General features: G+C 42.1%; 1 non-coding gene across 1 annotated transcript; it reads right to left on the reverse strand.

Moving 5' to 3' along the window:
* Positions 1-15,081: 15,081 nt before the first annotated feature.
* On the reverse strand, positions 15,082-15,156 carry Trnat-ugu (transfer RNA threonine (anticodon UGU)). Its single transcript has one exon. It is a non-coding gene; the product is annotated as a tRNA-Thr (tRNA).
* Between the last annotated feature and the right edge of the window lie 1,056 nt (positions 15,157-16,212).

Genomic DNA, 16,212 nt, shown 5'->3' on the forward strand with positions numbered 1-16,212 from the left:
ATAAAAAAGTATCTTGCTAATCTTTTCCCATACAGAACCTCATCAATGAATTTCAAGTGAGACAGAATCAAAATAAACACTTTTTTGTATAAAGCTCTAAAGGGAGGCCTAAAATAGCGATCCTAATGAAAAATTTGCCATAACTTTAGAACTTCCGATCTGAGATTCAAAAGTAAGATATTTATTTCATGAGAAAAAATTACAGTAAGTATATATGCAAGAGACTGGCACAAATTGATGACTGCCCTAATGAGAAATTATTGCTAGAATTTCAAAAAGTCATCCTTCTTAGCTTTTCTCGTTTCTGAATGCACCGTGATGTATTTCCTTCTAGCAGTTTGAAAGGCTATCAAAGTATTTACGACTGGAAACAGATACATGGTTCCGTCAACGGAAGTGAAGTTAGTACCTTGTTGAACACAAATCTCGGTGACACATTAGCTTTAAATCTAGCTTAATTTATTGAGGTGGTCGTAACCCAATTTGACGTCTGAGCAGCGGAAGTACTTCCGTGCGCTCGAACCAATTGAGCGGAGAAGTTAATGGCCTTACACTGAAATATAGTGTTTGTTCCGCGAGACATGAAATCCGCGGCACATCCATTAATTTTTTTGTGATGGGGGTAATTAAACAGCAGTAAAGATGAGTAACTACCCGGAGAACTTTATTCAATAAAAACTTGCAGAAGGTTGCAGACCTTTCAACTTGCATTTCTCGGCAAAGCCTCCTACGATGTATAGTCCCCTAGCAGTATTTCATTTTAAAGGCTCAGCAGGAATAAAAACTTCTCGGCATTTATAGCTGGTATAACAGGCGTATTGCCAATAAGCAAGACACAAGCGAAGCAAGGAACTGTTGTTTCCAGGCGGAAGTACTAACTTGAGGCTTTTGTTGGCACTAAGCGCAAAGTTCGTTCTTGCTTTCTAGCGACACATGCTTGCTACCAGTGCCAGAGAAATATGTTCCCGTATCAGTCATGTCCTTCGTTCTTATATCTCTTTTAGTTTAGTCGATCACTTCTTGTTGCACAATGGAATAGTTCACTACAATCTAACGCTGCAAAATAGGCCAATTTAACACTTTCATTTTACCTAATCATTCTAGTTCACGAAGAAATACGAACAAATAGCATGCTTTTCATTGGCACCATACACCCCTGTACCATTACTTTCGAAATATCAAATAAGTTTATCGGTATTATTGTAATTTTTTGACAATATTTTAAATTTATCCACGAAAGTTTTGGCTTAGACACATTTCCCGTTTCCAATAGAGTGCCGCAAGAAGCGTATGCGGGTTTTGTTGAGAAATCAAATAAACGGTGATTTAAAAATAGCTTCAAATATAATCTCACTTTCAGACTTTTCATTTCAACATTAGTATGTTATTAAATAAATAATTACAGCAATATACTGTCAATCAAGAATAAAAACATTTGACCAACTACTCAAATCAAATAGGTGAAGCATTGATATCTGCTGGTTTTGTAGGCGTATTTCAACAAATCTGGCTTTTACGATCAATGTTCAAGCAAAAGGAAGAAAGATGCGACACAAAATCGTTGTTGGTGATATTTCTTTACAAATGAATGTCTCTCATCAGAACACCTGGAACACTAGAAGTTACCGATAGCCCCACGAAGATAACAACTTGTACATATATCGCGTAAATGTCCGCGTTTAAGATTCGGCAGATATCTTATGATATGATATTTACATGAACACATGTGCTATTACAGTTTCAAAACAATATAACGTAACTCATATATACAATATTTTGGAACTTACTGGGCTAGCTTGTCAAGCATAGGACGGATATTCGGTGACAGTCTTACACTAACGATGATCTCAGAATTTTCTTCATGTAATTGAGGGAAATCGCCGGAAACTGAGGGAACCCTAAACCAAGGTGCATAGGTAGGATTGAATTTGTGCCTCCATCTTCCCGAATACTGTAACAACCTCTTAACGATAGCGCAACACATTTCCGGCAATCACTAGTGTGAAATAATGTTTTGGTACACTTTTTTGCAAAGAAATTATTACATAACGTAAAAAGCTCTCAGTACACTGCTCAATAACAGTGGTCTAGGGATAGTGTTTTTAATTTGTAATCGAAACATCCTGAGTTCTGGGATTAATCCCAACCGCTACTTAAAATCTGAAAACAATCGTCGACAGCTATGGTCAAAGACTTCCGGCATAAGCAATCATCCTCATTGTGCCAACAGCCTTGTCAAAGAGGACGGAGGAGCGGACAGAGTTTTAGAGCACCCTCATGTCCTTGGGATGGGGAACGTCCTCTAAAAGGCGGAAGAATCAGCAACGAACGACTGCATGAGGACGCGGAAGGTAGTGTCCTTTGCATTAAGGTCATATATCAACAGTACATGTTGTCTGTAATTAAAAATCTCTCATCGTGATTGAAAAGATTCTGTAGGAACGGTTTCATAAGACTTTGATTGGTTTACCTTGTTATTGCATCTCATATTGGCACCTCATATTTTCGGTGCGCTTCTTAACTTGACCCGGGAGAAGGTCTAGGAGTGGAATATATTATTTCAAACATAGTTAACGTTATGATGCAAACGACATATTTTCCGCGTGACTTTAAAACACGTTTATGTATGTATAAAAGTTATCCATTGTTTCCCACCAAACCCAAACTCTGTTTTGCATTTCTTGTATCTTATATTCCTATGATATTTCCTTTCCCTTCCCACTCGAATGAAACAGTAACTACATGTGTATGTCTGCTTTGTATTTCCAAGGTGGTTAGTAGTACAGCATTTTCCGTCTGCTGTGGCGACAGCATCACAAACACTGAGTAGCTTCAAGAAGGCTAAGAGGCTTGTCCTCTCTGCCAAAGTCATTCAACTGTTACGTTGTTGACGATGGGGATCCCTTCAGTGTGTTGCGTTTACCTGGGCGCTCCGTTGGTCAGTAAGCGTGTTCGGCCATTGTGCTGCTGCGATTAGATGAGCAAACATCGTCGCTTAAGCGCGTCCTTGTTAACATAGAACATAGAACCATAACGAGGTTGGGTAAGTCTCATTAATCATTTTCCTTTGCAACTATATTTTCAGCAACATCTTCAATGGTTTGTTTAGAGTAGGGAATGATACAGTTCTCATGATTTATTTAATTTTTCGAGGATTGCTTTGTTCCACTAGAACTCCTGAGGTGTGAGTGTATAACCTATCATAATATTGTTTCTTTATGTTAGACTGTTTCCTTCTCTAGTGAGTGCTTGTGTAATTGTGTCTTCGTTTGCATTTAATTCTTTTTCTTGTCGTTGCCCAATATTTATTCGAGTTTCTTTGGATCCTCTATCCGTGTGCTTTGTCCAACTGCTCTCACGTGTTCGTATTTCGATCAATGGTCCTTCAGCTTCTTTTCCTGTTTACAGCCTTAATTTTTCCGTACAATACGTAATCTGCCTTTAAATTGCTTTTCCGTGCAAAAATAATCTTGAATTTTCTATCGTTGTTGTTGTGGTCTTCAGTCCTGAGACTGGTTTGATGCAGCTCTCCATGCTACTCTATCCTGTGCAAGCTTCTTCATTTCCCAGTACATACTGCAACCTACATCCTTCTGAATATGCTTAGTGTATTCATCTCTTGGTCTCTCTCTACGATTTTTACCCTCCACGCTGCCCTCCAATACTAAATTGGTAATCCCTTGATGCCTCTTAACATGTCCTACCAACCGGTCCCTTCTTCTGGTCAAGTTGTACCACAAACTTCTCTTCTCCCCAATCCTATTCAACACTTCCTCATTAGTTATGTGATCTACCCACCTAATCTTCCGCATTCTTCTGTAGAACCACATTTCGAAAGCTTCTATTCTCTTCTTGTCCAAACTATTTATCGTCCATGTTTCACTTCCATACATGGATACACTCCATACAAATACTTTCAGAAAAGACTTCCTGACGTTTAAATCTATACTCGATGTTAACAAATTTCTCTTATTCAGAAACGCTTTCCTTGCTGTAGCCAGTCTACATTTTATGTCCTCTCTACTTCGACCATCTTCAGTTATTTTGCTCCCCAAATAGCAAAACTCCTTTACTACATTAAAAAAAGTGTCTCATTTCCTAATTGAATACCCTCAGCATCACCCGACTTAATTCCACTGCATTCCATTATCCTCGTTTTGCTTTTGTTGATGTTCATCTTATATCCTCCTTTCAAGACACTGTGCAATCCATTCAACTGCTCTTCCAAGTCCTTTCCTGTCTCTGACAGAATTACAATGTCATCGGCTAACCTCAAAGTATTTATTTCTTCTTCATGGATTTTAATATCTACTCCGAATTTTTCTTTTGTTTCCTTTACTGCTTGCTCAATATACAGATTGAATAACATCGGGGAGAGGCTACAACCCTGTCTTACTCCCTTCCCAGCCACTGCTTACCTTTCATGCCCCTCGACTCTTATAACTGGCATCTTGTTTCTGTACAAATTGTAAATAGCCGTTCGCTTCCTGCATTTTACCCCTGCCACCTTTAGAATTTGAAAGAGAGTATTCCAGTCGACATTGTCAAAAGCTTTCTCTAAGTCTACAAATGCTAGAAACGTACGTTTGCCTTTCCTTAATTTTTCTTCTAAGATAAGTCGTAAGATCAGTATTGCCTCACGTGTTCCAGTATTTCTACGGAATCCAAACTGATCTTCCCCGAGGTCGGCTTCTACTAGTTTTTCCATTCATCTGTAAAGAATTCCTGTAAGTATTTTGCAGCTGTGGCTTATTGAACTGATTGTTCGGTAATTTTCACATCTGTCAACACATGCTTTCTTTAAGATTGGAATTATTATATTCTTCTTGAAGTCTGACGGTATTTCGCCTGTTTCATACATCTTGCTCACCAGATGGTAGAGTTCTGTCAGGACTGGCTCTCCCAAGGCTGTCAGTAGTTCCAACGGAATGTTGCCTACTCCGGGGGCCTTGTTTCGACTCAGGTCTTTCAGTGCTCTGTCAAACTCTTCACGCAGTATTATATCTCCCATTTCATCTTTATTTACATCCTCTTCCATTTCCATAATATTGTCCTCAAGTACACCGCCCTTGTATAGACCCTCTATATACTCCTTCCACCTTTCTACTTTCCTTTCTTTGCTTAGAACTGGGTTTCCATCTGAGCTCTTGATATTCATACAAGTGGTTCTCTTATCTCCAAAGGTCTCTAATTTTTCTGTAGGCAGTAACTATCTTACCCCAAGTGAGATAAGCCTCTACATCCTTATATTTGTCCTCTAGCCATCCCTGCGTAGCCATTTTGCACTTCCTGTCGATCTCATTTTTGATACGTTTGTATTCCTTTTTGCCTGCTTCATTTACTGCATTTTTATAAATTGTTTTTCCTTTCGTCAGTTAAATTCAATATTCCTTCTGCTACCCAAGGATTTCTACTAGCCCTCGTCTTTTTACCTACTTGATCCTCTGCTGCCTTCACTACTTCATCCCTCAAAGCTACCCATTCTTCTTCTAGTGTATTTATTTCCCCCTTTCCTGTCAATTGTTCCCTTATGCTCTTCCTGAAACTCTGTAAAACCTCTGGTTCTTTCCGTTTATCCAGGTCCCATCTCCTTAAATTTCCACCTTTTTGCAGTTTCTTCAGTTTTAATCTACAGGTCATAACCAATAGATTGTGGTCAGAGTCCACATCTGCCCCTGGAAATGTCTTACAATTTAAAGCCTGGTTCCTAAATCTCTGTCTTACCATTATATAATCTATCTGATACCTTTTAGTATCTCCAGGGTTCTTCCATGTCTACAACCTTCTTTCATGATTCTTAAACCAAGTGTTAGCTATGATTAAGTTGTGCTCTGTTCAGAATTGTACCAGGCGGCTTCCTCTTTCATTTATTATCCGCAATCCATATACACCTACTACATTTCCTTCTCTGCCTTTTCCTACACTCGAATTCCAATCACCCATGACTATTAAATTTTCGTCTCCCTTCATTATCTGAATAATTTCTTTTATTTCATCATACATTTCTTCAATTACTTCGTCATCTGCATAGCTAGTTGGCATATAAACTTGTGCTACTGTAGTAGGTGTGAGCTTTTATCTATCTTGATAACAATAATGCGTTCACTATGCTGTTTGTAGTAGCTTACCCGCATTCCTATTTTCCTGTTCATTATTAAACCTACTCCTGCATTACCCCTATTTGATTTTGTGTTTATAACCCTGTAGTCATCTGACCAGAAGTCTTGTTCCTCCTGCCACCGAACTTCACTAATTCCCACTATATCTAACTTTAACCTATCCATTTCCCTTTTTTAATTTTCTAACCTACCTGCCCGATTAAGGGATCTGACATTCCACGCTCCGATCCGTAGAACGCCAGTTTTCTTTCTCCTGATAACGACATCATCTTGAGTAGTCCCCGCCCGGAGATCCGAATGGGGGACTATTTTACCTCCGGAATATTTTATCCAAGAGGACGCCATCATCATTTAATCATACAGTAAAGCTGCATGCCCTCGGGAAAAATTACGGCCGTAGTTTCCCCCTTGCTTTCAGCCTTTCGCAGTATCAGCACAGCAAGGCCGTTTTGGTTATTGTCTTAAGGCCAGATCAGTCAATCATCCAGACTGTTGCCCTTGCAACTACTGAAAAGGCTGCTGCCCCTCTTCAGGAACCACACATTTGTCTGGCCTCTCAACAGATACCCCTCCGTTGTGGTTGCACCTACGGTACGGCCATCTGTATCGCTGAGGCACGCAAGCCTCCCCACCAACGGCAAGGTCCATGGTTCATGGGGGGACGTTTGAATTTCCTATGTTTCTGAAATTTGCATTGTTTGTATGAACCTTATATTAGTATGAGCAAGTCGAGTTTTCAGCTTTTACTGTTCAGTATTTCATCGGCATTAGCGCATTTCTCTCAATCTCTTTAGAACGCGTTTCGTTACCTACTCAGGTTTCAACAGTATATGATAACTCGCGTACTTGCTGCCTTTGTAGAATTACTCAACCACGTGGGGCATTTGTTTCTATTTTGCTTGTGAATATTTTCGAATCACTTATTACATCCTTATTAGTGGTTGTTACATTTATTGCCAACATGAGGTCAGTCGGCACGAATTGCTTGTGTACTGTGATGGCTTAATTTTTTCCTAGCTTTCGTGTTTTCTGTGTGAACCCAGTTATAAGTGTGCTAAACTACCGTTTCTCCTCCTTGAATTTCATGGGTGATTAAACAAATATAAAACTTTTTGGAATCCATAATGTTTTTAGTTAATGTTGTTCATGAGTAAATCACACACCATGAACCGTCAACGTTAGAATGTTCCTTTTTGTGTGATAATACCAGTTTTCATGGAAATAAATGTTTCGATGTAAACTTTTCTCGTCTCAGCTTTCTAGGCGCCATCCTAAGCATTACTAAAGCTTGACTCATGATGGGACAAAATGTCTCATGCTTTTTCTCAAGATTTAAGTGATTTATTTTAAAGGTGCTGAAGGGACCAATGATATCATCGACAATGATGGAGATCTAGTAGACAACTGTCAATTATGCTTCCCCCAAAAGGAGCAGTAATATATCGTCAAACAGGATTGTTATAACGATGCTTATCTTCTTATTTGCTTTTGAATGAGATGGTCGAGTGGCTGCATTGAAAATATTATTCAGTCGTTTAATTTATGCAAGTAGATACTAAAATCATCTACTGGCGTCCAAAATTAAAGCAACAAACTGCTATTTCCCCCTCCTATGCCTAATTCAAGATATAATTATACAAACTGTCTACAGAGATCCTTACAATCGTGTTGTTCACAGAAGATGCCATTTTGATCAACGGACACCCATGCCAACTATCTCGTCAGGGCACCTACGAAACGAGGTAGTGTTTGCCGGGTAGCAACACATCCACAGTCACTACGTACAGTGTAGACGGTGCAGTATGGCACAGAGTACAATGTAGACGGTTCTGTCTGCAGCGGAGGGCCAAGAATGGAAGGAGGACAGTCTCAAACTGTTGTAGGCCGATGACTTACTGTGAGTCGTTCTGTTGCTTCTCGGAAGTGGCGATAGTTCATAGAGACCGGAACCGTATCCCGAAGACCAGGGCAGGGCCGACCACGTGTGACTTCAGAAGAGAGCATCTTTACCTTGGTGTAAGGGTACGACGGTACCATCTTAGTACTGCACGGCAACTGACATCAGACTGGACGTGTTGCATCTAGCCATACGGTGCGCAAAAGGCTTTGCCGGAGTGGCCTTTATTGTCGGAGATCCGTAGTGTGTCCACGTCTGACGCGTCTTCAAAAACGGTCACGTCTGGAATAGTCATTGCCACCTGGACGGTAGAAGTGTGGGCCAATGTTGTTTTCAAGATGATTCCCGATTTAGTCTGTGGTTGATTCTCGATAAATTCGCATCTGCAGAGAACTTTGAACACGATGACGAGACCTAAATCTTATGGAAAGAGACCGATATAGAAAGGGATCCCTAATCGTGTGGTTAGGGATTACGTTCACCACTGGAACCCCTCTTCCTGAAATCGTAAGGTAGAATCGAGAGGATTTAGCTGTTGTCGGGTATCAGACGAGATCTTGGAACCAGTGCTCGACTTTATAGAGCACAGGTGGTTCATGTTTTCCTAGAAACGGAAGATACTGCACGCATGGCGTGGCCTGCTCGCTCTCCCGATTTGAATTCCATAGAGCATGTCTGTATTCACTGGGGAGGCGGCTTGCATCACGTCAGCATTCAACAACTCCTCTCCAAAACTGCGAGCAACTCTGCAGGAAGAATGGGCGTTAAGCCTCAACAGGAGACTGACGACATCATTCGCAGCATCCCCCGTCGTTGTCAGGCCTGTGTTACTGCTAGAGGTCTTCACACTCCATATTGAGCACTTTAACCAGTTGTCGGAATGCATTTTTGTCCACCGTTACGCATGCCGCAGTTGTTTACGTTTTGTGTTCTTCACATTGTTTCCACTTTACTATCACCTGTTTACATTGTTTTGTGGCAAAACAAATGCAACGTTACAAAATTTCCATTTGTTGCTTTAATTTTGGTCACCAATGTATAATATAGCACACTGTAATTGGCTTCGCCGCAAAGGAAACAGGAACGTTTCATTAGTTTTTTTCACAGCCAGCCACACGCTACACGATCATTCACACGTCAACTACAAACTATATATAAGTCTGGTAAAAGATCCCAGATCTCCAGGGGTGGACAGCCAATGGGGAAATCACCAGGAGAAAGATATTAAACAAGCAACAGAAGAGTAACATTCTGCTAGTTAGGAAGTCAAATGTATATATCTGAACGTGGATGGTGCGCTAGAAAATATAAAAAGTTAAATGCAAAGATTCAATCTACACTCATGCTCGTAAATTAAGGATAATGCTGATACATGGTGAAACAACGCTCTGGTGGGCGGTGTGAAGGTTTAAATCACCTCGGGGTATGACCATGTCGTGCATTTGGCCAGTGGTCGTCACACGGTGGCGGTGGCAGCAGTCCACATACGCAAAGGTGTGTTGGTGCATGTCAGAGTACGATGCAGCGAGTAAGTGTGCAGACGTTTTCAGACGTGCTAATGGTGACTGTGTGTTGAAAATAGATCAAAGAACAGATAGTCATGACGTTGTGAGGGGTAGAATACTAGCGCGACTGGAGGCTGATCAAACACAGCAGGTCGTAACACGGGCCCTCCATGTGTCACAAAGTGTGATCTCAAGATAATGGCGACGACTCCAGCAGACAGGAAACGTGTCCAGGCGTTGCAGTACGGGACGTCCACAGTGTAAAACACCACAAGAAGACAGATATATCACCATCTGTGCCCGCATACGGCCACGGAGTACTGCAAGTAGCCTTGCACGCTACTTTACTCGAGCCACTGGAACAGTTCTCTCCATACACACAGTCTACAGACGACTGAACAGACATGATTTATGCTCGCGGAGACCCGCAAGGTGCATTCCACTGACCCCTGGTCACAGAAGAGCCCGTAAAGCCTGGTGTCAAGACCACAGTACATAGTCATTGGATCAGTGGTCTCAGGTTATGTTCCCGGACGAGTGCAGGTATAGTCTGAACAGTGATTCTCGCCTGGTTTTCATCTGGCGTGAACCAGGAACCCCTTAATGTCCTTGAAAGAGACCTGTATGGAGGTCGTGGTTTGATGGTGTGGGGTGGGATATGATTGGTGCACGTACACCCTTGCGTGTCGTTGACAGAGCAACTGTAACAGGTCAGGTGCATCGGGACTTCATTTTGCACCAGTATTTCCGCCTTTTCAAGGGTGCAGTGGATCCCACCTTGCTCCTGATGAATCATAACGCATGGCCGCACTGAGCTACCATCGTGCAGAAGTACCTTGAAACAGAAGATATCAGGCGAATGGAGTGGCCTGCCTCTTCTCCAGACCTAAACCCCATCGAGCACGCCTGGGATGCTTTCGGTCGACGTATCGCTGCACGTCTTCTAACTGGTGCAAGAATAGGAGGCTATACCGCAGCAGCTGCTTGACCACCTGATCCAGAGTATGCCAACCTGTTGTGCGACCTGTGTAAGTGAACACGGTGATCATATTCCATATTGATGTCGGGGTACATGCGCAACAAACAGTGACATTTTGTAGCATATGTGTTTCGAGACTGTTTTCTCAACTTATCACCAAAATCGTGGACTCACTGATCTGTGTCGTGTGTGTTCCCTTTGTGCCTAAGCTATTTCTAGTCTTTCTGCAGGACTTTGTGTCACGTTACGTTAAACTCTTAATGTAGCGCTTAATATTAATTAACTAACGTTGTTTCCAACCTATTGCTTAGAGAAATACTTGATATGCTGCTTTGAACTGTTTCGAGACTGTTTCATACTTTTACAACTTTTTTACTTTTGTGTTAAAATTGACGCCTTTGATTTTATATATTTCTGAACTTTCTGATAGATTTCCAAAGAAAATTTCATAGTGTTGCTCACATGTACGTATATTGTTTTAATGTGTTTAAAATCCCTGACGTTATTTTACTGCAGTGTTTCGTACAACTTTGTATGTTTATGGTCATAACAAATGACACAAATTTGACACGCTTACTCTTGTTATCGGTTGTAAGTAAAGTACTTGTTATTTGACATAAACTATACGCCCTGCAATATTTGACACTTAAGTAACATATTCAGCCTTTTTTAAGACAAAGAGTAATACTGTAATTTTGGTTTTACTGTTGTTGTTTTATCACCTTAGCACGTACTTCTCAGATGTCATGTTTTTTGACCTATGATGACTGTTTTTACAGTAATCAATCACATAACTACTCATAGTTTGATTCTTTCGTAGTTACTAATTAACCTCACTATGATATTTTACTGTATTATTTTATTATGTTTTGGAGATACTGTGTACTTAATTTTATGAGTACGGAGGTACTAAGATAAATCTGAATGTGAATGACGAATATATGACATTTGCCACTCGACATGTGGTGCTTCCAGTATCTCTTCACATCTAGTTTTGCATCGTGCCCCGGCTTTCTGCAGAATTTTTGTTGCTTCTTTTTCTGACTCTCCCATTAGAGGAAGCAGGCTTAATTCCAGTACATTATTTCGCACTTGTGTTGATGAGAATCTCCAATATGTTATGCATGAACGTAATTGGTATGTGCTAAAATTTTCAGTATGACACTAAGATAAGTAATCTACGTGCATTTTGTGCACTAGTATGATGTTACAGTCTGCTGCATAGCTTGGTTCTTTGCATACTTTACTCTTATTGTGATTTGCTTTGTTTTTCTGGTTCTCCTATTTCAATCTGTTTTTAGACATGATTTACGTACTTCTGAGGTGGTACTAGTTCTCTTTGATTTTCCTTTATTTTTACGCTTGACAAATTATTGTAATAATTTTTATTTGTGATTATGTATAGTGTTAAGTAGGTATCTGAAATTTGTAACAGCTGCGAATGCTGAATGCATAAATTAACATCAGTTAGATCTCTACTGTTTTTTGTGTCAATAGTTCTTGTTACTTATTCTGTATCATGAGCGTACCTACATGACAATCTGTTGTATTCGAGGGGCTTAAGGAGTCACATCATGTTTTGTGTTTATACACTAGTTGCCTTTCCCTGTATGCATAACACTGTAGATACGGCGCAAATTATATTGTTTTCCGTATCGATAAATGCTACTTTGTGTGTCATGAATTTCAAAAACTGCATTGGCTCTTGGAAATCACCTGCAAAGAAAAGTTAAATCCTAAGGTGTTTGTGGTGAGGGCAGCAATAAAGGATCTTGCGTTATGCTGCTGGCATATAGCACTTGGTATGACAACAGGGGTTAGGGTTCTTGACACGTAATGACGGGCACTCAGACTGCCTTGAGTCACTGTATCAGTCCTGTTGTCATATCCATAATTCTCAGAGCTGGAGAAGTGTCGGTCTCGAGAAATGCTGCTTTCTGTGACTTTCACCAGACTGGCGTCAATAGGGGACGGACACAAACAAGTCAGTAAGATTTAAAGCTCAGTTGCATAGAACTCTGCTCAGTGTCATTCTCTGTTGTCTATGGTACAGTGTCAGTGGAAAGCGTTGACTGGCTGCTACAGATATCAGCCAAGCATCCTGTACTCTGTTCATGACGGTGTGAGACTCTGCCGGCAACATCTACCTGGATTTCAGCAATTATCATCAGTCTATCCTTCAGAGCTATTCGAACTTCTCTTGCTGCAGCCATTCTAGAGTGACCCGTATCTGCTGTTCATCACAGTGTTGTAACGAGTCCATTTCGTTATCACTCGTTCTGCAGTCATTAACTAGTCATCAATGTACGATCTGTTGCTATGGTGCTCCCATGTCGTTCATTCCAATGATTCGGCCGTACCCAAAGTCTAAAAGGTGTCGGTAAGTAATGAGAACTAATGAGAAGTAGCAGAAATGTGATCAGTCATAAATTTAACATCAGGAATTTTGCTACCTAGGTAGTAACAGAACGGACAGAGCAAGAAGGACGTAAAAAACAGACTAGAACTGGCAAAAAGGGCATTCCTGGCCAAGAGAAATATGCTGGTATCAAACATAGGTCTTAATTTGAGGACGAAAATTCTTTCAATGAACGTTTGGAACAAAGCAGTGTATCGTAGTAAGACATGAACAGTGGGAAATTTATTTATTTATCTATTGAAAAATTAAAGACCTGTTACGTGATGTTTTAAAACAGGTCGTACATCTTACGTTTTCGTTCGTCCTATTTTGTAGTTTTTTGTTTTGGTTTTGTTTTTAATCTACAACGTTTTACAAAGAATAATAGTTTTTAAAACAACAATAATTTATGGTTTAAATGTAAATAAAATTTTGCTGTTTTAAGAAGAATATAAAAATGGTTCAAATGGCTCTGAGCACTATGGGACTCAACTTCTGAGATTATTAGTCCCCTAGAACTTAAAACTAGTTAAACTTAACTAACCTATGGACATCACACACATCCATGCCCGAGGCAGGATTCGAACCTGCGACCGTAGCGGTCTCGCGGTTTCAGACTGCAGCGCCTAGAACCGCACGGCCACTTCAGCCGGCCAACATATAAAAAGATGGCAGGATAGAGGAAAGATTTGTTAGTGCCATCACCGGTTGTGAGTGGCGGTTTCTCCGAGCTTCTGACCGCCAGTCACAATGAAAAAATTTCATTGTTAATAGACAAATAAAATTGCTAATCCTATCCATTAATATCATGTGCTTTTCAGTGTACAATATATTGGTGCGTTCTTGGCTAGATCGCCAGCACATAACGCTCAATTACTGTTACATCTCGTCTTCTGTTCATCGTCTGTGTCACCGTTTTCGCTGTTACTGTGAGTGTCACTGCTCACCCTCTGAAGACTGTTGCAATGTTGCATATAGACAGGTCTGTTACCTAGTGTCCAAAGGTGCTCTTCATGTGTTGTTTTTGAAATACTGTTTCTCGGTGCATTCAATTGTTCCCATTGTTCTTCGTCCCGTATTGCTGTGTACACGTGTATGTCTGTTTCTCTGTAGTGTCAGTGTGGTGTATGTCTATTGTCCGCGCATTGCCCGCAGACGAAGACAGTGTGTTCTGGAGAACCAAAAAATGGTTCAAGTGGTCTTAGCACTATGGGACTTGACTTTTGAGGTCATCAGCCCCTATAACTTTGAACTACTTAAACCCAACTAACCTAAGGACATCACACACATCCATGCCCGAGGCAGGATTCGAACCTGCAACGGTAACAGTCGCGCGGTTCCAGGCTGAAGCGCCTAGAACCGCTCGGCCACCGCGGCCAGCTAGTTGAGTACTGATTCGAAGAGCGCGCAGTGGTATGGTCATATGACTGGTAGAGATAGTCATTAGCGTTCAGAAAGCGAGGTGTGGCCAGACAGGCCAGGGTGCCGGAAGCTCGGGCTGCGCGACGTGCCTCGGCGGGGCCGTCTTGCCCGCTGGTGCGGGGCGACCGGAGTTTGCGTTGAGGGTGGCGCCGCGGCGCCGGCGAGCAGGGCAGGCGACGTCGATACTGCAACTCCCAGCCGGCCTGCCCCGGCCCCCGATACCATCTAGGCTTTCCGGCCCATTTCTCCCGGCTCCGGGGTCCGCGAATAACCGGGGGCGGGCAATCATCATTAGGGCCGGCGGCGATCACTCAGCGCGCGGGCGCCGGAGCACTGCCGCCGCCGCGCGCGCCTCGCTCGTACGTCGGTGCATTACCTCCGTCACAACCCTTCCCGTAGCAGTCACTCCGACCGCGGTGCTAACGGTGACATCTGTCTGAGATTTGGTTTCCATCGTGCAAGCAGCTCATACATTGACGTAAATGGGAGTTGTTGCACGGTGAACACCATAACCTTACGATACCGCACTACACTCAGGTGAAAGAAACCATAAGTTAGCGATTTTTATTTATTTATTTATTTTGTCATCAGTCTTCCGACTGGTTTGATGCGGCCCGGCACGAATTCCTCTCCTCTTCATCTCGGAGTAGCACTTGCAACCTACTTCCTCAATTATTTACTGGATATATAAATGATAACTGAAACCTTCAGCTGCTCATAGGTGATGTTGATATACCTCGATGTGGACAGCTGAAAATGTGTGCCCCGACCGGGACTCGAACCCGGGATCTCCTGCTTACATGGCAGACGCTCTCTCCATCTGAGCCACGGAGGGCACAGATGAACAGCGCCTGCAGGGACTTATCGCTTGCACGCTTCCAGTGAGTCTCACATTCCCAACTGCCCACAGTTCTACCTATGTAATGTACCTTATATACATTTGCCCATTCACTCATTACTTGCGCACGCTTTGGCGATTCCCGTAAGAGTTTGGGCAATCTGTCCGCATCCGCACAGACGAATGTCAATGGCTGGGTAGCCTTTAACTATATACAGGGTGTTTCAAAAATGACCGGTATATTTGTAACGGCAATAAAAACTAAACGAGCAGCGATAGAAATACACCGTTTGTTGCAATATGCTTGGGACAACAGTACATTTTCAGTTGGACAAACTTTCGAAATTACACTAGTTACAATTTTCAACAACAGATGGCGCTGCAAGTGATGTGAAAGATATAGAAGACAACGCAGTCTGTGGGTGCGCCATTCTGTACGTCGTCTTTCTGCTGTAAGCGTGTGCTGTTCACAACGTGCAAGTGTCCTGTGGACAACATGGTTTATTCCTTAGAACAGAGGATTTTTCTGGTGTTGGAATTCCACCGCCTAGAACACAGTGTTGTTGCAACAAGACGAAGTTTTCAACGGAGGTTTAATGTAACCAAAGGACAGAAAAGTGATACAATAAAGGATCTGTTTGAAAAATTTCAACGGACTGGGAACGTGACGGATGAACGTGCTGGAAAGTTAGGGCGACCGTGTACGGCAACCACAGAGGGCAACGCGCAGCTAGTGCAGCAGGTGATCCAACAGCGGCCTCGGGTTTCCGTTCGCCGTGTTGCAGCTGCGGTCCAAATGACGCCAAAGTCCACGTATCGTCTCATGCGCCAGAGTTTACACCTCTATCCATACAAAATTCAAACGCGGCAACCCCTCAGCGCCGCTACCATTGCTGCACGAGAGACATTCGCTAACGATATAGTGCACAGGATTCATGACGGCGATATGCATGTGGGCAGCATTTGGTTTACTGACGAAGCTTATTTTTACCTGGACGGCTTCGTCAATTAACAGTACTGGCGCAAATGGGGAACCGAAAAGCCCCATGTTGCA

This window comes from Schistocerca gregaria, chromosome 5 (genome assembly GCF_023897955.1).
Source record: "Schistocerca gregaria isolate iqSchGreg1 chromosome 5, iqSchGreg1.2, whole genome shotgun sequence".
In the NCBI taxonomy this organism is placed as follows: domain Eukaryota; kingdom Metazoa; phylum Arthropoda; class Insecta; order Orthoptera; family Acrididae; genus Schistocerca; species Schistocerca gregaria.